Genomic DNA, 27,802 nt, shown 5'->3' on the forward strand with positions numbered 1-27,802 from the left:
AATAGAACTTCTGACTGAAGTGACTAGCTTCTTTTGGCCAGTTTTAGAATGAATTCAAATAGTGTTCCTTGCTTCCAGGAACCGTAGGCTGACATCTTTGAAGAAGGGGTGTGAAATACTGGAAACCTCTTGGTGATTCTTACTACCAGCTGTGCTAGTAGAGAAAGTTAAGGAAAGTAGACTTCAGAATATTGCAGCTACTTCCTTCTCTGCATCAGGTGACCATTATATCTGCCTTATTATGAATAAATTTCTTAATATTCAGTAATATTCTTGGCACTTCCTAATGGACAATCCCCAGTACAAACAATCATAAACACTGTTCCTATTTCATCTTTTCTTTTTGTATGGTTAAAAAAAAACACGGGGAAAAACATGGACAAATATTGGGTGAATATAAACGAAAGTTGCTTTCTGGACCTTTGTAAACTTCCAGGAATGAAAGAGAGGAATTGCACAATTAAAAGCATTGATGCATGTGGCATGTAATGCAAATTCAATCTATGAATGATTAATCAATCATTGTCCATCACACTGAAATAAGGTATATACTGGAATGCTGCTGCAACTTAATTAAGGAGTATACTAACATGTTTATTAAATGGGGTTATCAGAGAATCATATGGCTGGAAGGTACATTGGAAGTCTTCTAATCCAACCCACTACTCAAGGCAAGAGCTTTATGCCATTCCAGTCAAATGGTTGCCCAGTCTATAGTTTAAAACCTCCAGTGATGGAGCATCTACAATCCCAGGAGGTAAAACTATTCCAAAGATTAATTGCTCTTAACTAATTGCTTAAAAATCCTTCTAGATTGTATATCTCTTTGACAAGCTTCCATCCATTACTTCTTGTCCTGCCTTCCTATGTCCTAGAGAGTAAGCCAACCCCCTCTTCTTTGTGACAGCCCCTCAAGTACTGGAAGGCAAATATCATGTCCCCCCTAATCCTTCTCTTTGATAGGTTACAGTAGACATACCTATGTCCTTCAACCGTTCATCATACAATTTAGACTCCAGACCCTTTATCATCTTTGATGTTCTTCTCTGCACCCTTTTCAGTGTCTCAACATCTTTTTTGTATACCAGTGAGCAGAACTGGATGTAGTATATCAAGTGGGTTCTCACCAGTGTGGTATAAATTGGTACTATAACTTTTTGTTGCCTTGACGCTATTCCTCTGTTGATGTATCTTAGGACTGCATTGGCTTTTTTGGCAGCTGCAGCACATTGCTGGCTCCAGTGATGGGATTCAAAATTTTTTACTACCGGTTCTGTGGGCGTGGCTTGGTGGGTGTGGTGTGGCTTGGTGGACGTGGCTTGGAGGGCATGGCAGGGGAAGGTTACTGCAAAATCCCATTCTCTCCCCACCCCACTAACCTGCTTTCCAGCTCCGTTCTCCTGTGCAGGGCAACAAAAGAAGACCCAGCCAATCAGCTGGGACTTGGGAGGCAGAGAATAGATGGGGGTGGGGCCAGTCAGCGGTGGTATTTGCCGGTTCTCCAAACTACTCAAAATGTCTGCTACTGGTTCTCCAGAACTGGTCAGAACCTGCTGAATACCACCTCTGGCTGTCTCAAACCACTCTAGTGGTGGTCCACTGGGATATCTAGATCCCTCTCACAATTATTGCTGTTAAGCCAGGTATCACCTGTTCCATACCAATGCATTTAGTTTTTTCTTGCCTAAATGTAGGGCCTTACTTTTCTCATCACTGAACTACATCTTTTTGGGTGGTAGTTATGTACCGCTTCCTGAAAAGACACAGCCTGCAGCACAATTTCTCTTATTGCAGAAGATGAATTGCAGCCTTCAGAGGGAAAGTCATTGCTCATTTAGGTCCTAGTGTAAAGAGAGAGAATATGAACAGATTAAAGATTTATACTGCAATATTGAATTAATTATGCTAAAAACAATATAGCAGAGGTCCCCAACTCATGGTATGTGCCCCAGCAGTGGGCCACGGCCCATTGGAAACTGGGTTGTACAAGGGTCAAGTTAGCCTGCAAAGCACTATTTGTGTAAATGGCAGGTGTGCATGGCTGCTGCTTGTGCAGATGGAGCTTTGTGAGCAGTGCTTCTGCCACTTGCACTCAACCATCCCCTCTTCCCCTGCCCCACTGATGGTCTGCAGGGATGGAAAAATTGGGGACCACTGCAATATAAGATTTTTAAAAAAAAAAAAAACCTGGAACTGATTATTTAAATATTTGATCCGAAGTGACTGTTTAGTGTATTTAGAATAGTTTGCATCATGATTTCCACGTTCTTGTGGAAATGTTATTGTTGTTAGTTGTGAAGTCATGTCCAACCCATCACAGCCCCATGGACAACGTTCCTCCAGGCCTTCCTGTCATCTTCTGGAGTCCATTTAAGCTCACATCGAATGCTTCAGTGACTCCATCCAGCCACCTCATTCTCTGTTGTCCCCTTCTTCTATTGCCCTCAGTCGTTCCCAGCATTAGGCTCTTCTCCAGTGAGTCCTTCCTCCTCATTAGGTGGCCAAAGTATTTGAGTTTAATCTTCAGGATCTGGCCTTCTAAAGAGCAGTCAGGGTTGATATCCTCTAGGACTGACCTCTGTGATCGCCTTGCAATCCAAGGGACTCGCAGGAGTCTTCTCCAGCACCATAGTTCAAAGGCTTTGGCACTCAGCTTTTCTTATGGTCCAACTTTCACAGCCATACATTGCAACTGGGAAAACCATAGCCTTGAATATATGCACTTTTGTTGGCAGGGTGATGTCTCTGCTTTTTAATATGCTATCTAGATTTTTAATATGCTATCTAGATTTGTCATAGCTTTCCTCCCCAGGACCAAGCAATATTCTTGTGGAAATATTTACTGGTTATTACGTAGTTAACTATGTATTTTTTTTGAAGCCACCTCTAAGAGCTCCCAGAAATTTGGAATCTAGAAAATGTGTGGCCTCACAAAGAGAAATTGTGTCATTAAAGAGTTACAGGCTGAGCCTGATCAGCAAAGCTTATTTAAAGCTCACAGTGAGGTCTTTTCCTAAGACAAACCAAGCCTGTCCTTGCTTCAGAAAACTTGCTCCTTTAAAAGCAGGATATTTCATTAATCATTGGCCCAACTACTCAGTCGCATAGTCAGCTACACTTAGGTTCAAGCAGAGCCAGACAGTTCTAGAAACACAAGGGGTATTATGAGAGTGCCAGCAATACCACACAAAATGGACAGGAAGGAAATAAAGAAAAGTGACTTGGCCAGTTGAACTAAGAAAAGAGTAGTGAGATTTTTTTTCCCCCACCTATTTAGAAGGCCAAGAAACCAAGGCAGACTGTGCTTTTCTTAAAAGTTGCATTGTCTAATTGCCCATGAAATGGTTTTGGAGAGAAAATTCAACACTGAACAGATCACTTGGAAAAGGCTGTCCTCCACCTTCTCCCAACATCAGAGGTCATAGATATAAATACCCAGGAACAAAGGTACCTGTCGATAGTTTAACCACCATTGACTCATGTGGCTAACAACTGAGTCACAAGTAGCTTTGCTTCCTGCACTACTATTTTGGTACCCTTAGAGAGGATTCCCACTCACCGTAAGGAAAAATGGGAACAAGGCTTTCAATCAGTGGTAGTAATGGATATGTTTGATGGACAGGATGTGTCATGTCTTACCTCTGTCATCTCCAAGGTTGGGGTTCTGAACTTGGTAGTGAAGATGGACAAAACTGAATGAGATGGCCCAATGATTTGTCCTTATAAAAGAGAGATTCTTGTGTTCGTTCATTTGTTCATTCTAATTAGACCCCTCTTCTCGTCCAGATGAAGGTGGCATATTGTTAGCCCTTTGAAGTAGTCCAGGCAAGAAGGAGGAGTATTAACTAATACTCCACCAGGAGTATTAGCTGTGTCTTTATTATAAGGACATATCAACCAGTGGTGGGATTCAAAAAAATGTACTACTGGTTCTGTGGGCATGGGTTGGTGGGTGTGGCTTGGTGGGCATGGCAAGGGAAGGATACTGCAAAATCCCATTCCCTCCCCACCCCACTAACCTGCTTTTCAGCTCCATTCTCCTATGCAGGGCAACAAAAGAAGAACCAGCCGATCAGCTGGGATTCGAGAGGCAGAGAATAGATAGGGTGAGGCCAGTCAGAGGTGGCATTTGCTGGTTCTCCAAACTACTCAAAATTTCCACTACCGGTTCTCCAGAACTGGTCAGAACCTGCTGAATGCCACCTCTGATATTAACCAAAGCATATTGGACTACAAATGGATGCCATAATCTCAATCTGCAGCTATAGTCTCTGCATCTTTTCATTTAAGATTGATGCTTGTCATACGTTTCTTTGAAAACCAAATGCACAGGTATAGAATAGGTGGTACGTAGCTCATCAATTCAGTTTGGCACCAGGTTTTCTTTGGCCTTCCTTTTTCTCTCTGACCATTTGGCCAAGCCCAATGGGCTTACCACAGGATGTGAAAAAAATAATAATAACCAAAACTTGCAAGCAAAAGTACCCTCCCATACCTCACAGCACCTTAAACGCCTGTGTCAGCATAGGAGAATACTTGAATAGGAAGCATTGCAACAAAGTATTCTTCAACAAAAGAGACACAGTAGCCTAGTGGTTAAGACACTGGGCTTGTTGACCAGCAAGTCAGCAGTTCGAAACTCAGATATCACTTGATGGGGTGAGCTCCCGTTCTGCCCCAACTCCTGCCAACCTAGCAGTTCAAACGCATGCACATGCAAGCAGACAAAAAGGTACCATTTCAGTGGGAACTGGTAACAGCGTTCTCCGTGCCTCAGCATTTAGTCATGCTGGCCACATGTCCATGGAAGCATCTTCAGACAATGCTGACTCCCTCAGCTAAAGAAACAGAGATGAGCAACACCACCTTGAATCAGACACAACTAGACAAGGGAAACCTTTACTTTTATTCTTCCATATTCTGAATTTCCTTACTTGATGACACTTCCTTTTCTGATATTGCCCTTTTCATCAGATTAAATATCCCATAATTGAGTTACAATTAGAAATACGTCATCTGCATATTGGAATGACCCTTTCAGGCAGCTTCAGTAGTTTTCTTTCCAGACCAGGCAGCATGGAGAATCTCACTGTAATATTCTGTCTGGATTGAAATAACCACTGTTGAAACAGATGGTTAAATATGGTTAAAAGCACAACCATCAGCAAATGCATTGTAACTCCTTCCTGGTTTGTTTCAATGGGGTTTCTTGCTTTTTGCTAGATATTGGTTTGAAAGCTCGTCTCAAAGAAACATATGTGATTCCAGATTTTCTTTGTTCTATAGCTCTGTGTGTAGCTGTTTGGGTTTTTTATCCCAGTTGGTAATGCTATCAGATAAACAATAAATAGAAATTGATACATTGAAAAATAGATTCTTTTTTTGGTTTGGAGCCAGATATGAAATGATAGCTATCTTGTAGTCTGGAAGAGCAATATTTGCACACTCCGATATATCCAGACCTAGATGGCACAACATAGTAAACTATGACATGGTTAGTAAAATTCTGAAAATGGACCATAGGTTAAGTTATGGGTAAGAGAGGACATCTTAACCACAACTTATACCCATGGTTTATTTAAAATGTACTCACCTGAACCACAGCTTTACATGTTGTCTAGATCCAGACCACTGTTGTGCAAAACAAAAATAGTGTGTCATCTGGCCAAACACAACTACCATAGCTGGGATGTTATCCAAAACAACCAGCAGACTGTAACTAGCCATGGTTTGCTGTTTCCTCCAAGTATAACTAGCTTATTGAAAATTGCAGCTCTGTCGGTCTTAGCATGTTGGGTCCATGCACTCACACATATAGATAGAACAGCCAAGAATTGATAACTGTATCACAGAAGGTAAATAACATAAGGAAAATAAGCTTTCAAATTTAGAGCTCTGTAAAATATGGTTAATGTGCCACGGGGTCCATTTGATGTTCTTCATGCACATCCTATAATGAAACGTGAGAGGTCAACTAGAATAATTTCCTAGCCATGCAGGAAATGCATTAATGAATTCTCATTAATTATTGTATGTGCTTCAGAGTATGTGTTAGCTTTTATGTGCTTCAGAATATGACCTAATTAGGTAGGCAAGCACTAAGCATTTGAATTTTCCACCACCAAAAAAATCAGCATTGTTCTGGGGTGCTGTTTTTATGCTGTTTCTATGTTTCTGACCTGCTTGGAAGTTGCTTCATTTCCCATGTGTCCAGGAGTCCGCTAAAACATGTTCATGTTAACACAGAAAAAAATCTAAATTTTCAAAATTTGCTTAGAAACAGAGCACGGACCATTTAAATCCTATGTTTTATATCTTGTGGTCTAGTGGCTTTTAAATGAAAACAGGTTTCCGTTATTGCTGCTGCAATGTTGCATAACTTGGCACTGGAAATTGGACAGGGCTAAGGAAAGTATTACCGATGCAACTGTTCCTTAAATATGCCTATCCACAGCTACCAGTTTTGATGCAATTTAGAGACCCCTTTGGAATCTCTTGAGTTTAAATTTCATTTTTGGGAACACTAAATTCTAATCAAATGATGCAGGCCGTAAATTAAAACAGCAACCCTATATTCACAGATAGAGAGATACTGTGTGTCACAGTATGTTCTCAGCCTGAGAAGAATGGAGAATGTCCCACAAGCAGAACATTCATGGACATCTTAAAAAGGATGGATATAGCCAGTGTCCTGGGAAATTTTATCAATGCAGTCCAATCAGAGACTATGCAAAAGACAGTGATTACTTCCATCCATATACTGATGAAGCCAACAAATGATGTAAAAGTAAAGGTAAAGATTTCCTCTATCCAGTCATATATGACTCTAGGGAATGATGCTCATCTCCATTTCTTAGCCGAAGGAGCCAGTATTGTTCAAGGACTCTTTCTGTGGCCAGCATATGCCAAGGGACGTGGAATGCTGTTACTTTCCCACTGAAGTGGTACCTATTTATCTATTCACATTTGTGTGCTTTTGAAGTGCTAGGAGGCAGGAGCTGGGGCCATGAACAGGAGCTCATTCCATTGCGCAGCACTTAGGTTTTGACTGGCTGTCAGCTTTAATTGCTGAACCATTGCACTCCTTAACAAATGACTGGACAACACTAAAAAGTGAACAGAACAGTGTACCTCCTTGTATCACATATAGAATAAACACAGTGAGGACACTGTGTTAAACTCTATAGCAGACCCAGCTGGGAACTCATTACAAGTAAAAATTGCAATCTTTTATACTACTCACAGATATTGTTTTGGGAGCAGGAATAGAGTAGAGTAGAGTAGAGTAGAGTAGGGTAGGGTAGGGTAGGGTAGGGTAGGGTAGGATAGAACAGAACAGAACAGAACACAGTAGAATACAGTAGAATAGAATACAGCTGGAACAGAGGTGGTATTCAGCAGGTTCTGACCAATTCTGGAGAACCAGTAATGGAAATTTTGAGTAGTTTGGAGAACTGGCAAATGCCACCTCTGACTGGCCCGCCCCCATCTATTCTCTGCTTCCCGAGTCCCAGCTGATCGGCTGAGTCTTCTTTGGTTGCCCTGCACAGGAGAACGGAGCTGGAAAGCAGGTTAGTGGGGTGGGGAGGGACTGGGGATTTTACAGTAACCTTCCCCTGCCACGCCCACCAAGCCACGCCCACAGAACCAGTAGTAAAAAAAATTGAATCCTACCACTGAGCTGGAAGGCACCTTGGAGATGGTTTTCCACTCCCTTCTTTAAAATCTCCAGTGATGAAGCACCTACAATTTCTGAAGGCAAGCTATACCACTGGTTAATTGTTCTCACTGTTAGGAAGTTTCTCCTTAATTGCAGATGGCTTATCTCTTCGATTAGTTTCCATCCATTGTTTCTTGTCCTGCCCTCCGGTGCTTTGGAGAATAAGTGGACCCTCTCTTCTTTGTGGCAGCCCCTTAAATACTGGAAGATTGCTATCTTGTCATCCCTAGTCCTTCTTTTCATTAAACTAGCCATACTCCATGCCTTTAATCATCTTAGTTGCTCTTCTTTGCACTTTTTCCAAAGTCTCAACATCTTTTTTGGACAAGTTTTGATCTATTCAGGAAAAGAAAGATATTTTTATCATATAATTGCTTTGGCAGCCAAGGGGAGAAGGCCAGCATCATCCTTACATAGGCCTCATTGGCATGCTTGTAAAATTAAAAAATGCGTGGGAGGATACAGCAGCTGATTAGAATACAATAAATGATCAACCTGGGAGAATTTAAAGTTTGCAGGGAATAATTCCATCTGTTTTTCTTCTGGTAAATGCTGCTCACATCCTCATGACTTGCTCCCCAAATTCAAAGAACGGCTCACTGGCTCCAAGCACTTGCTTATGCTGCCATAAGGTCTCATGGTGACATGGATGTAGCAGATATTTTTAATGGTTCTTAATCCCACCGAAGTAGCAGCTTTGTGGTGGATTTGGGAATGGTGTCAAATTGGATGGCTGATGACATAGCTGTGGATTGAAACGATAAATGGGAGAGATAACGGCAGCTAGAGATTTCCAAATTAAAAAAATAACTGCCATTTGGCCCCAAGCCCAAGAAGTACCAAATGGGGTGGGGTTAAATTGTGTGTATAACAGAGCAAAAAAATACTGAAAAGCTATTTGGGAGGGTAAACCATAGAAGGAGCCTGCAACTTCTTTTCAGAGGCCAGTGAACTATGAAATGGCTTCACTCTTCACATATAAACCAATGGAGCATCTAGGAAGCTTTGGCCAGGTTTGACCAGCCAACAAAGGAGTTTTGGCATGATATAGGATGCAATTGCCTTTACCCCAAACTGGGCACTCTACTTGTGTGCACTCAACTCCAGAATTTTCAGAAATTCAGCTCCCAAATTTTCCAGTGGCTAGAAAATCCTGAAAATTTAAATCTATCACTGGGGATCCATCACTATATGTAGCATAAGCTTATTCCTTTTCTGTTGTCCTTGTATCTCTCTGGTAATGAAGGACCCAGCTGGCATCTAAAGGTGCTGCTAACTTAGATAATACGGGTTAGACAGTTCCAGTGTTGAAGATGGTCTAATCAGAATCAGATTGGCTGGTAAAACAATTTACACTAAAACAAAATTAGTGGGTACTGAATGAGACTGGATCAATTTATTCCCCAAAGCACCTGAAAGCAGAACAAGAAGCAATGGATGGAAACTAATCAATGACAGAAGCAACCTAGAACTAGCATAGCAGTAGCACTTAGCACTTATATACCACTTCACAGTACTTTACAGCCTTCTCTTAAGTGGTTTACAGAGTCAGCATATTGCCCCCAGCAATATGGGTGGAAGGATGGAAGGCTGAGTCCACCTTGAGCCAGTGAGAATTGAACTGCCAAACTACTGGCAGTCAGCAATGAGCAGAATGAATTTGCCATGCTACATTCTGTGGCACCACTAAAGAAAATTTTTGTGGCAATTAGAACAATGAATCGGTTGCCTCCAGAACTTATGGGTGTTCCAATACAGGATGGTATAGCGTTTCCTGGTTGAGCAGCGGTTGGACTAGAAGATCTCAAAGGTCCCATGAAACTCTGTTATTCTGTTATTCTATTCTTCTGGATAATGACCAAAATTGAGGTCAAGATCCATCTGAGGTCATGATCCAGTGGGAAAGAGTGTTACAGGAAGAATATAAAGGGACACTCTTCCAGAATGCCTTTCAAAAAAGTTTTAAAAAAAGAGAGAAAAATCAAAGCTTAGCTTGCCTGAAGATCACCAGCCCATGCATGGCTAATTATCAGTTCTGCCAAATCATGAGGGGATGGTACAGGTAGTCCTCAACTTATGACCATAATAGAAACTGGAATTTCTATTTCAAGACATGACAGTCATAATTTGAGGCACCCACATGAGCAGATTTTATGACTTTTTTTGCAGTGCTCATTAAGCAAATCCGTGTATTCCTATGGATGGTTTTTTTTGTTGGTGTTTTTTTTGCGGAAATCAGCATAAAAGGCCAGAACTCAACAACAAAAAAAAAAACATTGTAAATTGCAGACATGTGTTTAACTGCTGCAATTGGCCATAAAGTTGCTGTTTTCCAAGCAACTGAAATGCGCTCATGTATCTACAGGTGTGTTTGTGTGTATGTGCAGCCCTTAGAACTCTGGAACTGAGCTGTAAGTAGTTTTGTGGGTGAGCCATCGTAACTTTAAAGTTAAGACCCATCATTAAGTGAGGACTACCTGTAAAAGACAGTTAATTTCATAGCTTAGGTAAGTAAATAGGAGTAGATCTGTTCTTAGTTGCTCACAACGTGTATGTGTCAGGCTCATAACGTGATGTTAAAAGTTATTCAATTCGAATGCTTTTGAGAATAAAAACTAATCTACAAGGGAGAAAATGAATGAAGCAGAAAGTGCTTTGCTACACTATAACTGGCTAGAGAAGGGGAAGGTGAAAAGAAAGACACAGAAGAATAAAAACCTATTAGCTGCACTGAGCGCTGGAAAAAAAATGCTTGTCTGTTCTCATACAATACAACTGATACTAAAATTCTCCTTTCTGCCTCTATAAAACTGATTTTTTTTTTAAAAAAAGGAATCTCTGTGGCTCTGCCTCTGACCATCACATCTCTTGAACGCTTATAATACCTCTGCTGTGAAAAATAAAAGGAGAGATGAGACAAAAACCATTTTCTGTGTCGTGACAGCTTGCTAGAACAAGGAATAACATCCGGCCCTGGGAAGCTGTTCAGTCTATGTTTGTCCAGGGAATCAGAGAGTATGGGAATCCAGGGAATTCAGAAGTAGCAAAGGCAAGGAAGGGCTGTAGGTTTTAAAGCCACAAGATTTTGATGTTGAATACAGCATGCGTCAATGAGAGCCAGGGGTGGTTAAGGTACCAGACTAAAAAGTGAGAGACTAGCCGTTCTACTTTGGCTTTTAACATGAAGCCAGCTGGGTGACCTTGGGCCAGTCACTCTCTCTCAGCCATGGGAAGCAGGCAAAGGTGAACCAGTGCTGAAATTTTGCCAGGAAAACTGCAAAGCAGGGATAGATGATAGATAGATAGATAGATAGATAGATAGATAGATAGATAGATAGATAGATAGATAGATAGATAGATAGATAGATAGATAGATGGATGGATGGATGGATGGATGGATGGATGGATGGATGGATGGATGGATGGATGGATGGATGGATGGATGGATGGATGGATGGATGGATGGATGGATGGATGGATATACACCCTAGCAGAATGTGCAATGGTAGTCAGGCAGGCAGGCAGATATGTGAGATAAACGTTGTTGTAGCTTACACTCAGTAAATCAGATACACTGTGCCAGTTAAATAGTTTTTATTCCAGTAATAATTATAGCATAGTCAAACAGTCCATATATCATACACTTAGTTCAGTCCGTCCGGGGATTATCCATTAGCAAAGTCCAGTGTCGAAAAAGAGGTCAGTAAACTTACAAATAATCAGTCCAGTAATATGTCTCTTTTTGCAGTAGAGATATGAAGAAAATCAAACCTCTTTTCTTCGTTCAGCAATAGCAGGGAAAACACGCAGTTATCACCATCAATCCATCATTGTCAGCAAACCAGTAAAAGCCAGCAAACGGTGAGCTCTCTTGCTCCCTCTTATGGTGATTTTACAACCGCACCCAAAATACATGGTCTGCATTTAAAGTGACACACACAATCATATTCTATATATATATATATTATTTTACCCAAACTAAGTTAGGTAACCATGTTATTCCTAACATTCTCCCCTTTTGGGTAATGTAATAACATATATATCTATTTACAACTTTAACCCATAGTTTTCACAACTTTCCTTGTGCTTTACTGCACCTTGGGCTTTTGTAAACTGATCAGCAAAATTTTCTTCAGTCATGCAATATTCCAATCTTATTAAACCATTTTTTTACAGATTGTCTTACATTCAAATATCTAAGATCTGTATGCTTAGATCTCGTTTTTACAGCAATATTTGTAGCCAACCGTATGGCTGCTTGATTGTCCTCATAAACTACAATGGCATCATTAACAGTTATTCCCATATCTAATAACAACTGTTTATACAGAATTAAATCAGTACATAATAAAGATAGACATGAAAATTCTGCTTCCATTGTGGACATACTTATGTGTTGCTGTCTAATTGACCTCCAACCAATCAGTGATTTACCTAATAGTATAGCCATACCTGAAGTTGATTTCCTAGTGTTTATGTCTGTTGCAAAACTTGCATCAGCATATGCACTTAAAATCAAATCATTTTTTGGCTCCAAATACAATGCACAGTGCATTGTCTTTTTAAGATACCTTAATATACGCTTTAGCGCTTGCCAGTGACGTTCAGTGGGTTCAGCGATGAATCTTGCCAATTGATTAACACCATATGCAATGTCTGGCCTTGACTAATTACTAATATACGATAAACTACCAATTAATGACTGATAAATAGTCTTATCGAATTTTGAACTTTGAGCATCAGTTTGGCAAAATTCCTGACTCATTGGAGTTTTTGCCGGCTTACAAAGTTCCATTTTATATGTTTTTAGCAATTGGTAAATTTTATCTTCTTGAGATATCTTAAAGCCACTCTTGGTTTTGTTTATTGTCAATCCTAAATACTGTCTTATCTCTCCTAATTGCTTTAATTTTATCCTTTTACCTAATAATGATATTATTTCAGTAGCTTCATTATTAGTCTTTGTAATTAAAGCAATATCATCTGTAAACAACAATAATAATGATACTGTTCCATTTGTCTCTTTCTTAAATAAACATGGATCAGCTAAACCTGCCTTAAACCCTATATTGTTTAACTCTTTAACAATATATTGGTTCCATTCATAACCAGATTGCTTTAATCCATAGAGACTCTTTTTAAGTTTCCAACAGTCATTATTATTTTTATCCTTAATACCTACTGGTTTCCTTAAATATATAGTGTGCTGCAATGGTGCATGCAGATAGGTAGTTTCTACGTCTAAATGATTTATAATATAATTCTTCTTAGCTGCCCACACTAAAGCTGCTCTCAAGGTTGTTGCCTTTAGACTCGGTGCAAATACTTCATCATAATCATATGCAGTTTGATTATATCCTTGAGCTACCAACCTAGCCTTATGGGTAACAGTCCCATTTTTACCAGTTTTTAATTTAAATATCCATTTGCAGCCAATGGACTTTTCACCTGGAGGTAATTTGGCATTTTCATAAACTTTCATTTCCTTTAATGAATTTAATTCTTTCTCCATTGCCTTATGCCAATTTTCCTGTTCCTTTGCAGGATACATCCTAAGTTCTTCAACAGTAGTTGGAACTTTACTAACTTGGCAAACTACACTTGCTTGGTACCTGTCAGGTGGTCTGGTTACACGTGTAGAACGTCTAGGTATTACAGGGCTTACAGGTGGACTTTCATGTACTACCTGTTCCTGGTTATCTATTTCTTCCTCTTCTGTTATTTCTTCCTGTTCTGGTCCTATATGCTCTTCATGTACTTCCTCTTTAATTGCGCTCTTCTTATTACTGATTTGGTCTTTTGGTCTTTTGTAGGTTTCTATGATTACTTCCTTACTTGAATCTTGCTCCAGTTTTTCCCATCCTACATGTTCCAGGAATTGTGCACTAGCACTACAGTAAACTCTAGGTGTACCTTTTTCCCAGAATCTGTATGATTTGTGATTAGATTCATAACCTACAAAGAATAACTTTTTAGCCCTATGCTGCCGCTTTTGTCTCAGTTGTGTAGGGATATGCACCCATGCTGGTGCTCCAAATGTGTGCATGTAGCTTAGGTCAGGTTTTCTGCCATGCCACCGTGTGAATGGTAATTCACCTGTTGTTGAGTTAACAACATTATTCAATATATGATTACCACACATTATTGCTTCTCCCCACAAAGTTTCAGGTAATCCTGAATCTGACAACATAGAACGAGCCATTGCTTGTAATGTTTGGCCTCGTCTTTCTATAAAGGAATTATGTTGTGGCCTATATGGTGCAGACTTTTTATGTTCAACACCTGCCATCTTCAGTCTATTTTGGAATTTATTGTTTATAAATTCCATACCATTATCAGTTATAAGAGTTACTAGTTTCCTTTTAGTTTTTCTTTCAGCAAACTTCAACCAATTAAAGAAATTCTGATATGTTTCCATTTTACTTTTCATTAGATAACAGAAACCATATCTGGAATAATGGTCCATTATACTTAATATGTAACGAGCACCTCCCACACTTGGTTTTTTAGGACCTATAATATCAGCAAATACGACCTCTAGAGGTTCCTTTGTCTTAAATCCATTAATTCTATTTGCTGGTATTACCTTACTTTTTTCTTGACTACAAGCATTGCAGTGCAAATACTTACTGCAAGGCTTCAGTTTTATACCTTTAAATAGTTCTACCGTTTGTTTAAGCATTTTAAAATTTATATGCCCTAAACGTCTGTGTAACAAATGTATGCATTCATCATGAGGTTTAATGTTATTATACACTGTGTTAACTACCTCTAATGAATTATCATTTAACACATACAATTCACCTTTTAAAGTTGCAGTCACTTTTTTACCTTCATTTTCTATTATGCAATTTTCTCCCCTAAAGGTAATTACATAACCTAGTTTAACCAAAACTCTAACCGAAAGCAAATTAAACTTAAGTTGTGGTACATATAACATTTTTACATTTTCTTTTATGCAAGAACAATATGCTATACCTTCACCTTTAGCTTTCAGTTTCCAGCCATTAGCTAATGATATCTGCTGTGAACTCGTGGACATCTTAACAAATCTTTTCTTATCTTTCGTTATGCAGTGTGATGCTCCACTATCTACAACCCATAAATTATTATTCACAGTTTCATTGCTATACATGGCTAACTCTAAGCATTTTTTATCCTTTTGATGCCTTTTAGCATTCTGGCTGGCATTTTGGCCTTTTGCTTTCTTGCAGAATCTAGCCAAATGTCCTTTTCCTCCACAATTAAAACATTTTCTAATTGTATATGCTGACAAAGATATTTTCTCTTCTTCTTGGGGTTGTTTTTCCCTTCTGAGTCGATCTATTCTCCAAAGCCCCTGAAAGCAGGCCAGGAAGCGATGGATGGAAACTAATCAAGGAGAGAAGCAACCTAGAACTAAGGAGACATTTCCTGTCAGTTAGAACAATTAATCAGTGGGGTGATTTGCCTCCAGAAAGTGTGGATGCTCCAACACTGGAGGTTTTGAACAAGAAACTGGAAAGCCATTTGTCTTAACAATGATTCAGATTCTCCTGCTTGAGCAAAGAACTCCAATTATGTTAGAAGAACTCCAAGGTCACTTCCAATTCTGTTATTCCGCTTCAGTTCTGTGGGGTTGAGAATTAGCAGTAAAAGTGTCATTCCCCTTCTTTTCTCCACCCTTCTTTCTCCCCACTTCTCCCACCATTCATGACAAGAAAAGCAGAGGGTCTTCTTCTAAATCTTCCAATCCATGGGATCAAACAACTGGCAGCAAAATGACATTTACCTCTGCTTCTTCCTTCTTGCGCTATGATCTATGAGTAGTAGGATGAAAAGAGCAGAAGCAGACCTTTTGGTGCCTGTACTCTTACTCCTCAAATGACTTGTTCTCTCCCCCACCGCTCAACAACCTGGAGATATATCTGCTTATGTTTCCTCATCTGGGGAAAGAAAGTGGAATGGAAGAAGATGTTCTGCCAGCACCCCAACAGTGATGGCAAGGAAATGATGGGATTATGTGCTTGAGTTGGAAGGCTGTTACTACATAAGTTTACTATGCAAAGAACATCCAGCAACTCAAGAGAACTCATGGGTTCATAGTTCTAGAACAAATTTAACATGTTTAGATTGACTGAGTGACTGATTGAACAAATGATTATGTGCTATCAAAGCTATTGATTTTTAATGACCACACAGATAGATGTATTTTCATGTTTCTAGATAGATAGATAGATAGATAGATAGATAGATAGATAGATAGATAGATAGATAGATAGATAGATATAGGTATAGATATAGATATAGATATAGATATAGATATAGATATAGATATATAGATATATAGATATATAGATATATAGATATATAGATATATAGATATATAGATATTTGTTTTCATAGAGTTTCACGGGTACAGGTATGTAGGTGTAGGTGTGTTCGGGTCTTTTCCCGTGTAAGATTAAGAGTATCCAACTTCAACTCCATCAACCAATCAAGAGGTAGCAGCGCAGCATACCAGCCCAGCACACCAGCCCCCACCACCAGTATTTATAGAGAGACGGCAGCTCCGATCACACACTGCTTGCACTGGCACGAAGCCGAAAGCACCAGCCTGAGGATGGCGACTGGGACCTCGCCAAAACATCGCCAAGATACTCTTAATCTTACACGGGAAAAGACCCGAACACACCTACACCTAGATAGATAGATAGATAGATAGATAGATAGATAGATAGATAGATAGATAGATAGATAGATAGATAGATAGATAGTTTGGGTGGTTGCTAAGAGTCAACAACAACTTGATAGCATGTAATCAATCGATATAACTTAGTTGAAATTGTTCTGTAACTATGAGTCTATGGGATTATAGTCTTGAGTTTCTGGAAGGCTGTCTTTTGCATAATAACATACTATCTGAGGAGAGAGAGGGCAAGAGAGAGACTAAAGGAGAGCATGTTAGTTGGTTTCCATAACAAGCCATTTTCAAGTGCAGGATGTGGAATTTTTCATGGATTGTTGAAGAAAGAGAGATACTTAAAGCATCCTGCAATGTATATTTACTTAGAAGTAAGTGCACCTGTGTTCAGTGGAGCTTTATCAAGCAGACATAAAAATGTGCAAAATCATATAGTTCTAACTTAATATCTTAGCAAATTCCATCGGTTTTGGTAGTATTGGCCTACCAAAACCAATGGAATTTGCTAAGATATTAATTCAAAGCTTACAGAATAAAACAGAGAAAGAGTGAGAGTGAGAGTGAGAGTGAGAGTGAGAGTGAGAGTGAGAGTGAGAGAGAGAGAGAGAGAGAGAGAGAGAGAGAGAGAGAGAGAGAGAGGGAGAGGGAGAGGGAGAGAGACCCCAAAGTTGGGAAAAGTTGCCATAAAATAAGTTAAATCAGACCACTAGGGACCCTAGTATTACAGATCTAATACCACAACGGAAACTAATTTTATACTGTATAATTGCTAGGCAAAACAAAATCAAGAGTGAATGTCAAATTCCGTGAAAAGTTTCTTTGATGTCTGGGGAGGCATTTGCCCAAATGCCAGTTCTTTTTATTTGGCACATGTTTACAGACTGACCAGAGAACTTCATCAGATGAACACCAAAGTCAGACATAAGAATGGAAGAGCTCTTCCACATGTTTGTTCCTCGGATGATTTGGGCTTTCCAGAATGTAATATAAAATTATACTTTCCTTTTCCAGTTAGTCGGTAATGCCAAATAATAGCAGGGAAAAAGACATATCATGTCCACCATTTCAGATGGGAACATTCAGTTCTTGCTTGGAAGGTTGCCCTTCTGGTAAGAAGACTTACACGAGAATTGAATTTCTTACTAGACCACACCTACTGGCTTCTATTTTTAGGAGGCTACTGTCAGGAGTTGGGTATTTTTGCTTAAAATGGGAAGATCTGGTATTGAGTTTTTGGATTTCCTTCTAGCTCCCTAAATACCATTCAAGCATTTATCAAATGATTTGACCTTCAAAGATATTAACAAATAGCCAATATGGTTGCATCAGGATTTGGTGAAGGAGGAAATTGGTGATTTTGATGAGAAACAAATATATGATGTTGGCAGGATTGCTGACAAACTAGATTTGAGATATCTTGGGCAACAATTCCAAGCTGTCTACCTCTGAGTGTTATTCTTCTTTCAAAGTAAAATCCTCTTAAGTGGTTTTAAAGAATGGAATGGAAATTGACACTGAAACTTGAGTCACATCTGTTTTGATCCTAAAGTTAGGCATCAAGGAAAAAAATTCATTGCCTTTTGATCTTCATTCGAGTTCAGAAATACACATTTTTCATTCTGTAGTCTGGCCTTACTGTTCCTGTGATGAAACAAAAAGTAAGGAAAGATAGGGAAAGATGAAGGTAGGGAAAGATGAAGGAAAGATGTGGCTAGGTGTCAAAAGGACTAGGGCTTCAACTGCCCAGTTGCACCTGCCATTGTAAAGCCAGTCACTGCGGTTGTAGATGCTCCTATAGCCATGATGCTGCAGTGGTTAGAATGCAGTATTGCAGGCGAACACTGCCAACTGCCAGCAGTTCAATCCTGATCAGCTCAAGACTGACTCATCCTTCCATCCTTCCAAGGTCAGTAAAATGAGAACCCAGATTGTTCACTCTGCAAACCGCCGAGAGAGGGCTGTAGAGCATTGTAAAGCGGTATATATATCTGAGTGCTATTGCTATTACTCTTTCCCCTTTTGACATAAAAAAAATCCCCATTCCTCCCAATTCATATGATAAGGGAAAAGATCCATTGGAAATGGAAAACAAGCCAAGCTGCTTCCCTGACACTTAGCTTCACCCCAATTCTAATGACATGAACACTAATAATAGGATTTCAACCAAGAAATCCTATTTCCGTGCTTGTCCTGCAAGTAACAGTTGTTTCTTGGAAGTCTCCCATTCACTCACTTGTTTACATTGGTAAGCCAGTTTCTGCAATCTGAACAATGAAAATCTTCTTTCAAGGATGTTCAAAACTGAGGTTGGAAATGGAAGTTTCCAGATGGACTCCTGACAGTTCAATTAGAGGTGTCTTTTCCATTTGGTGGTAAACTATTGCTTATCTTTCTCAGGTGAGCAGCCCAATACATAAGTAGACCAAAACTCCTTCTTCAAACCAGTGTTTGAGGAACATTTTTTTTTTTTCATAATCCTGATCTTTGCGACATCTTAATCAGTATTTTCCATTGGCCTGCAGAGCTTCTGACCACAGTTTTACTCAGACTCGGGAATTGTGTCAATAAGAAGCCCATAAAGACACACAAGTACTGTGTGGTTCAACACTGTCCGTTGCACTTTGTTACTATAAGCAATTCTCAAGGGCTTCCTCTGTTTTGGAAGCAAATACTAATCCAGCAAGGGAGGTTCTTAGGAGAAATGACAGCAGAGATGATTTTAAGGATCAAGCCACAACCTTTTTTCCACCTGAGTTAATTGTTCTTCACTTACTTGCATAAACATCTAAACCCAGGCTTGTCAGTTAAAAAAATTGGGAAATATAAATCAAAATTAAACAGAATATAATGGATAAATTATCATTTCCATTTGGTGATAGGTTGGTGTGGTTCAGTGCTCAATTCAAATGGATATGGCAATTTATCTAATTCTGAGAGGAAGGAGGAGGAGGAAGAGGAGGAGGAGGAGGAGGAGGAGGAGGAGGAGGAGGAGGAGATGATTTATGGGCTATCAGTAAGGCATGCAGGAGAATGGTTAGGATTCTTTGGTTTAAAAAAATGAGAGCAGTGATTTAGGAGAACAGAGAATACAGAATACAGATTTTTTTTAAAAAATCATAGAATTAGTACCGTGTTTCTCATATAATAAGGCCGGGTCTTATTTATTTATTTATTTATTTTTTGAGCCCTGAAAAAATGGCTAGGCCGTCTTTTTGGGGGTGACTTAATTCCCCCCCCCTTGCATCTTTGGGTGGGTGGGCGGCGATGGCTTGGATGTTGACCTCGGCGTTGGTGGGGCACTTTGTATCGGGGTCAACGCAGGCAGCACCATATCCAGGTGTGCAACAAAAGTACTTCCTAAGAGCAAGCCCCCCCCCACTATTCCCCCCCTTTTCGCATGTTTTAATATAGGCCTTAATTTGGGGGGGGGGGCTTAATTTCATTTCATGCCTATAAAACATGCTGGGACTTCCTATTGGGGGAGGCCGTATTGTTGGAGAAACAGGGTAGAAGTAATTTAAATAATTGAATCGAATCCCTTGTCAGAGCAAGAATTTAAATTAATAGCAATAACACTTAGACTTATATACCACTTCACAGTGCTTTATGGTCTAAGCGGTTTGCAGACTCAGCATATTGCCCCCAATAATCTGGGTCCCCATTTTACCCACCTCGGAAGGATGGAAGGTTGAGTTAACTTGAGCCTGGTGAGATTTGAACTGGAAAAATTGCAGGACAGTCAGCAGTCAGCAGAAGTAGGCTGCAGTACTGCATTCTAACTTCTATGCCACTGTGGCTCATCCTTCATCCATTAATCCTTCACTCAAAAGGTTGTCTGTCTAGTCTCCGCTTGGACACATCCAGTGAAGGACAGTCAGCCATCTCTCTGCATTACCAAATTGCTTTTGTTGTTGAGAAGTTCATTTTCTTCAAACATTTAACCAGAATCTGCTTTGTATCTTGCAGTATAGCATGAGCCTGTCTTCTGCCTTTTGTAATTTCCACTTCAGTTTTCTCTTTTCAAGGCTTAACTTTCCAAATTGCTTTAAACTCTGTTCACAAGCTTTGGCTTTTAATCCCATCATTATCTTATAGCCCTTCTATAAACTGTTTTAGATAGTCTGAATCCTTCAAGCTTTTAACAAAACAACTCTCTCTCTCTCTCTTTGCCCAGACACAAGTAGAGATTTACACAATAGTATCAACAAACAATGGCCTTATTTCTTTAAATCTCTAAGCAACTTGTTAAGAAATTGTAAGTAACATCATATCTTCACTGCGTAGTTTAGGCCATAAATGTATTTTCCATTGTTGAAGGTTTAATCTCTTAGCAATAAGAAAGGAAGAAGAAAATCCATTTTTATTTCCTGGCTGTCAATTTCCATTTGTTTCAAGAGAATATAGAATCTAAAAATATTAAACCCTGCCTTAAAATCAGATTTATATATACTTAATGCCTTCTTCTCAGGAGATCATAAGAAATTTAGGACATAGGTTTTAATGAAGCATTAGTCTCACTATATCTCATTACATGTGCAGCAAAATAATGATACCAATTCTCTTTTTTTATATAATGGGTCCAGTAAGTCTAAAATACTGTGTTTTGTTGAATAAACAATTGACTTTAAATATACTACCTTAAGACATTAAGATAATTCCTCATTGTTTAGACAAAATCTTCAATTCCTTGTTCCATTCAGTGTCCAAGACTTTCATGTCATATTGATTTATTATATTTCTGTCTTTTAAGATGTAGTGATCATTTCTAATAGTTTAAGAAACTTGGAAGTTGAATTTCTTCCAGTTCCAATTCAAATTTCAGTAGATGTAGCTTCCAATACGACAAATGAGCAACAACTTAAAAGTAGTGCCTATCCTGTAGTGATAAAAATGAAATCATTATTTTCCAATAATTGATATAAAGCAGTGCAAATAACAAAAAACCAATGCATAATATATAATGACCATGCAGGAACAATACAAATAAAATATGGGACAAGAAAACAACTCAGAATTGGGAAAGGAACATGCTAAGATTGGATATTGTCTATTTATTTAATGTACACATAGAATGAATTGATATGAATACTGAGTATGCTTTGAGTCCTTTCTACTAAACAATCCTATCTGATGCTTCTCTTACAACATCTAACCCCCGGGATCAAGATAGCTTCTAACCTGTCATTACTTTATAATATATTGAAGATTTGTTTCTGCCCAGGGCCAAAACATTAGATAGGTTAATCTTTAAGGAATTTACTAGGCAGATAAGTGAATGGCCTCTGACTCAATGTGTTTTCAGCTTTTTGCTTATTGATTGTATTGTAATAAGCCCCAACACCCTTACAGCTTAGCATGTTTTATGAATAGAGTAGAGCTACAGGCCAACCATATTGACAATGTCAACCTTACTTTGACATTGAGAACATCTCTTATCACCTTTTGCACAACCTGCATGTTGAGATTGGCTAAATGGCAGGTTTCATGGCTGAACCACCAAGTCTAATTCTTGGACTTCCTTGATTTTTTCCATCTTCTAATTTGTAACATCTTGCCAGATGTTTTAGTGAACTCAAAAGCTTTCATCTGCTTTGGGGACATTTTGATGGGCCTAATAAAATAATTACCTGGCTATGAGACTTAGATTTTTCTCAAATAGAGACACCTAGATTATAATAGCTTGGAGGGAAGACCTGCCTCCAAACCCTGCTTCGTATTCATTCAGAAGCATCTTCTAAAGCTTAGTTTGCAAAGAAATGTATCACTAGACTATTAACGTTTATGTTCCCCAATCCAAGAATCACCTCAGGACAACTTATAATGATAATACTATTCACAAAACTTTTTATGAGTCTCATAATATGATATTTAACAGAAAGCTGGGAGGATTGAGAGGCCAAGAAAATAAGCTGGAAAGTCCCCAGTTCAAATGTTATCTATGCCACAAACTTGTGAAATGAATTGAAGTAAGCTATTAATTTCTCCCACCAGCTGCTAAATGAAAACAATGAGTAGTAATAGGGAAAAAAATCACTGGATAATTTTAGAGACAAGACAGTTATGGGAGGACAGTATCTGTTAGAGGGTCATGTTTATCAGATACAAACACTGCCTGGGTTGCTGAAAACAATATGTTTAAAAATGGAAATAATAAAATAAACATCTCTTTTATGTTATTATGTTTTTATTTAAAAAAAAAAACAAGAAAGAAAGAATGTGATAAATTCCAGCTTGCTCTGTCAGCCCAGGAATTGATGCTGCATCTATTTGTAATGTACCCCCTACCCTATCATTTTTAAATAAGTCCTTCAAGGGATCCTTCTCTGCTATAAGAGATACCTTACAATCCAAATCTAAATCTAACCAAGGGAAAAGCAGATGTTTTGAGATAGATTTCCTCATCCCCATCCACATTTTAACAACCGAGCTCATCTTTCAAGATCAGCCAAGGTGAGCCAGACTTTACTTTTCTTTTAAAACAGTAATTTTGTCCTAGGATTGAGATTCAATTTAGCATAGTGGTTAAGGCACTGGCTTAGAAACCAGGAGACTGTGAGTTCTAGGCACAAGCCAGAAGGTGACCTTGGGCCAGTCACTCCCTCTTAGCCTTAGGAAGAAGGCAATGGCAGATCACTTCTGAAAACTTGCAAAGAAAACTGCAGGGAGTTATCCAGGCATTCACCAGAGGTCAACATGAAAGGAAGGAAGGAAGGAAGGAAGGAAGGAAGGAAGGAAGGAAGGAAGGAAGGAAGGAAGGAAGGAAGGAAGGAAGGAAGGAAGGAAGGAAGGAAGACAGACCAAGAAAGGAAAAGAAAAGAAAAGAAAATGAGGGGGGGAAAGGAAGACTGAGAGGTCCAGACATTTTCTTGTTCCAACAGCAATGAAATACTTGAAAGGTACTTCCAAAAGTGGAGTTACAACCAAAGGAAAAGATTAAGGTTAACCAAAGAGATGTGAGTGAGGACTCATGAATGAAGGCAAACAAGCTAGGAAGAACAAAACTAGCAAAAAAAAAAAAAAAACCTCTGATCTCAGTGACCGACTCAAATTGGATCCTCAATTGGATCCTCAATTGGATCCTGAAACTAGGACTCTAGGTGCATGGAAGGATCAGTATGCTGATGAGATAGAGTTGTGCAAGCCAGATGTCTATGGAGATTCTCAATCATCCAGGTCATGGTGGTCCCAAAGGTATTTTTTCAGGAGGCAACTGGACTTTCTTGTTATTCTTTGAGGACGTTTTGCTTCTCATCCAAGAAGTTTCTTCAGCTCTCACTGGATGGTGGAGAATGGAAGGATTTATATTCCTTGCAGAGAACTGGCCATTTGCATTCTTGTAGAGATTTGTTGAGGCCACTTGGAGGTTTATTTGTGTCCTCGGGGTCACCTGAGTAGTGTAAATGGGTGTGGACTCTTCTAGGTATTTCCTTCTTGGTATGTGTGCAAGCCATGATATTGCCTGCAACAATATATGGAAGTGAAAGTTGGACTTTGAAAGAGCAGGACAGGAAGAGTACTGTATTGAAACATGTCAACTATGGTGTTGGAGAAGACTCACGAGAATACCATGGAAAGCTAAGAAAGCCAAGAAAATAATTCAATGGATCATTAAACAAATCAACCCAGAGTTCTAACTCAAGACACAAATGATCAGGCTCAAATTGTCCTACTTCAAGCATGTTTACTAAAGACATCTGGATGGAAAAGACTATAATACTAGGAAAGATAGAAGGAAAGCGAATAGGAGGACCAGCAGCTATATGGATGGATTCAGTTAAAGTTAAAGGTAAAGGTTCCCTTCGTACATATGTGCTAGTCATTTCCGGCTCTAGGGGGCAGTGCTCATCTGTGTTACAAAGCCAAAGAGCCAGCACTGTCCAAAGACGTCTCCATGGTCATGTGGCCAGCATGACTAAATGCCGAAAGTGCACAGAACGCTGTTACCTTCCCACCAAAGTGGTCCCTATTTTTCTACTTGCATTTTTACATGCTTTCAAACTGCTAGATTGGCAGAAGCTAGGACAAGTAACGGGAGCTCACTCTATTACACGGTGCTAGGGATTCGAATCGCCAAACTGCTGACCTTTCTGACTGACAAGCTCAGCATCTTAGACACTTGAGCCACCATGTCCCTTTTTTGGATTCAGTTGCAATGCACCATTGGGAGACCTGAAAGAACAAGTTAAGGACAGGTTATCGTGGAGAAAATCTTATCAATCAGTCACTAGGAGTTGACCATGACTTAATGGCTATCAATCACACTAAGGTGAATTTTAAACTTGTGTCCCACATTCTACAATGGAATATCACACATGTCAGGATGTCAGGATGAGAAATGGCAAAAATAGTTGTTTTGATATATCACGCATGGCTCAACATATTGTTTGTTTGGCTTCCTTTCTCTAAGGCCACCAGATTTGAATTACAAAAAACTAAGCAGAGCAAAGCAGAATAGAGATACAGAAATATCTGTGGAGTTTTGTCAAGATTCTTAACAGCTTTATTGTAAAGAGTAGTTCAGTTTGAGCCTGTGCATATGGCTTCAATTTAAACCACAACATAGTATTATTGGTGAGGAAGGTAGGATATTTTAAGAACTGATATTCAACAGGAAAGCGATTGAATATTTATGTGCTCAATAAGCAGTCAAAATAATCTCTAACTGGGAACCTGAGAAATTCCAACTATTCTTTTTTTTAAAAAAAAGAAAAAAGAAAATGCTTATTCTTGGACACATTGAAGTTGGATATCACTCTGCCTACTTCCTACAATTCATATGCAGAATGATTTTCTTTTTATCTTGAAGCAAAGAAAGAGATAATTCTAAACAAAAATAAATCTTTTTCACTGCCTGCAGGTTGCAGATCTTTCTATAATAAAAGCCCTCACTGCTCCAGCTTTTTCGAAGCTTAAGATACTTGATAAGCTTGTGAGATCACAGAAAGATAATTTCTTACCTGTTCCATCAGTCACACTATATGGATTTTAAATTTCACAAGCTGTTTCTATCACATTAGTTATTTCTCTTGAGATTACAATTTGGGGGGACTTTTAGAGGAGAAATGGAGGGATTGCTTTGTAGGTAGAGTATATGGTGAAGCACTTTAAGAGTGGCTGTTTTGTGGCATTTGCAATAGCTCTAGAAATGGAATTAGCCAGTGCAGCTATTTTCCTGAGACAGAAAGCAAGAAGAAAGTAACTGATATAAACACACCAAACATTCAGAACTGAATACAGAAAATGAACCCTCTGTTAGGTTTGGGGAATAATGGAGACCAGACATCTGACCAGTGACTTCAACTCTTTAATAATCGTAAATAGAACAGTACAGAGCAAGGCTATGGGCAACAGCAACCCTTTTATAGGGTTATCTGCTACCTTATTAACCAATGACATTTGCAACAAGTTCAAACTTATAACCAATGAGAAGTGTCAAAATAGTGGCCAATCAGGGACTACTTATGGACCAATCCCTAGTTGTTGTATAAGGGCCAATCAGGTGTGCAGGTTTCCAAACCCTGATTTGCATTTATGCTAGTAACTTTTATTGATTCACAACACCCTCCATTAGAATCTGCAGATAGTATCAAACATAACAGTCCCTGCTACCAGTCTTGGGGACCACTTATACACCTTCAGCATGGACAAAATTCCTATTACTCAAATGCAAAAGGCAGTTTTACTTGGAACAGCTTAGATCCTGTGATGATGTCTCTAACACCATCAAACATCAACATCTGCCTATTCTACATAGCTGGGTAAAATGCCAAATCCAGAATACTAGGGAGAGAAAGCCTTTGCCAACTTGATCTAGATGAAGTATACTATAGTAGATATCTAAACTTTAGAACATAGAATGATAGAGTTGGAGGGGAACTTGGAGGTCTTCTAGTCCAACTCCCATTTGAGGAGGAGATCCTATACTATTTCAGATAAATGGTTGTCCAATCTCTTTTCAATAGCCTCCAGTGATGGAGCACCCACAACTTCTAAAGGCAAGCTGTTCCATTGGTTGACCACCCTCATCCTTAGGAAATTTCTCCTTAGTTCTAGGTTGCTTCTCATCTTGGTTAGGTTCCATCACTGTTTCTTTTCTTGCCCTTTGGTACTTCAGAAAATAGTTTGACCTTCTTGTCTTTGCAGGAGCCTCTCAAATATTGGAACACTGCTACCATGTCTTCCCTAGTCCTTCTTTTCATTAGACTAGACTAGACATACCCAATTCCTGTCACCGTTCTTTGTATATTTTAGTTTCATTGTCCATTATAGGGCATTAGGAATCCCTGGAATATTGAAACACTTTATGGAGATTCTATTTTCTGGAATCTCAGCTGTACTCCACATATTGATGATCTCCTGATTATAGAATCAACAGTAGAAGTAAGTTCTGTACTGGTTTGACAAATCTGATATTCACTGTTTTTTAAAAAAAGAGAAGTAGGAATTCCTAGCTTCTGTATATGATGGGGGGGGGAAATCCAACTAGGGTCAGTTATGCCACTCATTACAGGATTAGCTGGGCTTAGTCACAGATTGAAGAATGACTCAGAACAGAAGCGTTAACTACTTACCATTCTAAGAGGTTATTTTCTGCTGAATGAATTGTGCTCAAATAGACTGTTCCTATTTTTCATTCGTTCGTTCAATTTATATGCATCCATCTTGCAATTCAAGGCATCTCTGAGGAGAAGCAGAGGGTTCCAACTTTATTCATGGCCATAGCTTCAACATTCATACTGTCCACAAGTCTCTGAAAGTGATTTTAGTAACCTCACAACTATCTACATCTGAATCTATTATTTGCAACCCGTGAAACTATGATTTCAGTCCTGGATTTACAACCACAATTGAACCCAAAATTTGGTCTAATACCAAGCCCCTACATCAGAAGAGGTATTCAGCAGGTTTTGACCAGTTCTGGAGAACCAGTAGCAGAAATTTTGAGTAGTTTGGAGAACTGGCAAATACCACCTCTGGCTGTCCCTGCCCCCATCTCTTCTCTGCCTCCTATTGAGTCCCAGCTGATTGGCTGGGTCTTCTTTTGTTGCCCTACACAGGAGAATGGAGCTGGAAAGCAAGTTAATGGGGTGGGGAGAGAATGGAGATTTTACAGTATCCTTCCCCTGCCATGCCCGCCATGCCATACCCACCAAGCCACACCATGCTACGCCCACTGAGTCACGCCCACAGAACCGGTAGTAAAAAAAGAATTGAATCCCACCACTGCCCTACATCCTTAAAATATCCTGCATGCCACACTGAAATTTCTCATGCTACTGATTACACACCTGTGTACAAGGCAGGATTAGCATTGTCCAAAGCTTATGTACCTGCTACTTCAAATGCTAGATTTTACAAGGCCACCCCCCAGTGGCATCCAAACCTCCCACTTCTGGCTT

General features: G+C 39.3%; 1 protein-coding gene across 27 annotated transcripts in view; it reads right to left on the reverse strand.

The window, feature by feature from the left end:
- Positions 1-27,802, reverse strand: part of LOC148131540 (uncharacterized) — a 72,477-nt gene that overhangs the window by 10,536 nt on the left and 34,139 nt on the right. For 8 of the 27 annotated variants that reach the window (XR_015749013.1, XR_015749015.1, XR_015749020.1 and 5 more), the window contains 2 exons: positions 26,975-27,083; positions 1,703-1,841 (listed from right to left, as the gene is read on the reverse strand). The exons of 3 other annotated variants lie outside the window; for them this stretch is intronic. The gene's annotated coding sequence lies outside the window, so the exon portion shown is untranslated. Of the gene's footprint in view, positions 1-1,702; positions 1,842-20,745; positions 21,280-23,479; positions 23,979-26,974; positions 27,084-27,802 lie in introns of those variants that run through there. 16 more of the 27 variants (XR_015749010.1, XR_015749027.1, XR_015749025.1 and 13 more) reach the window with 8 other exon arrangements.

This window comes from Notechis scutatus, chromosome 3 (assembly GCF_049901735.1).
Source record: "Notechis scutatus isolate UNSWTSFEM ecotype Mainland chromosome 3, rNotScu1.2, whole genome shotgun sequence".
Classification (NCBI taxonomy): Eukaryota; Metazoa; Chordata; class Lepidosauria; order Squamata; family Elapidae; genus Notechis; species Notechis scutatus.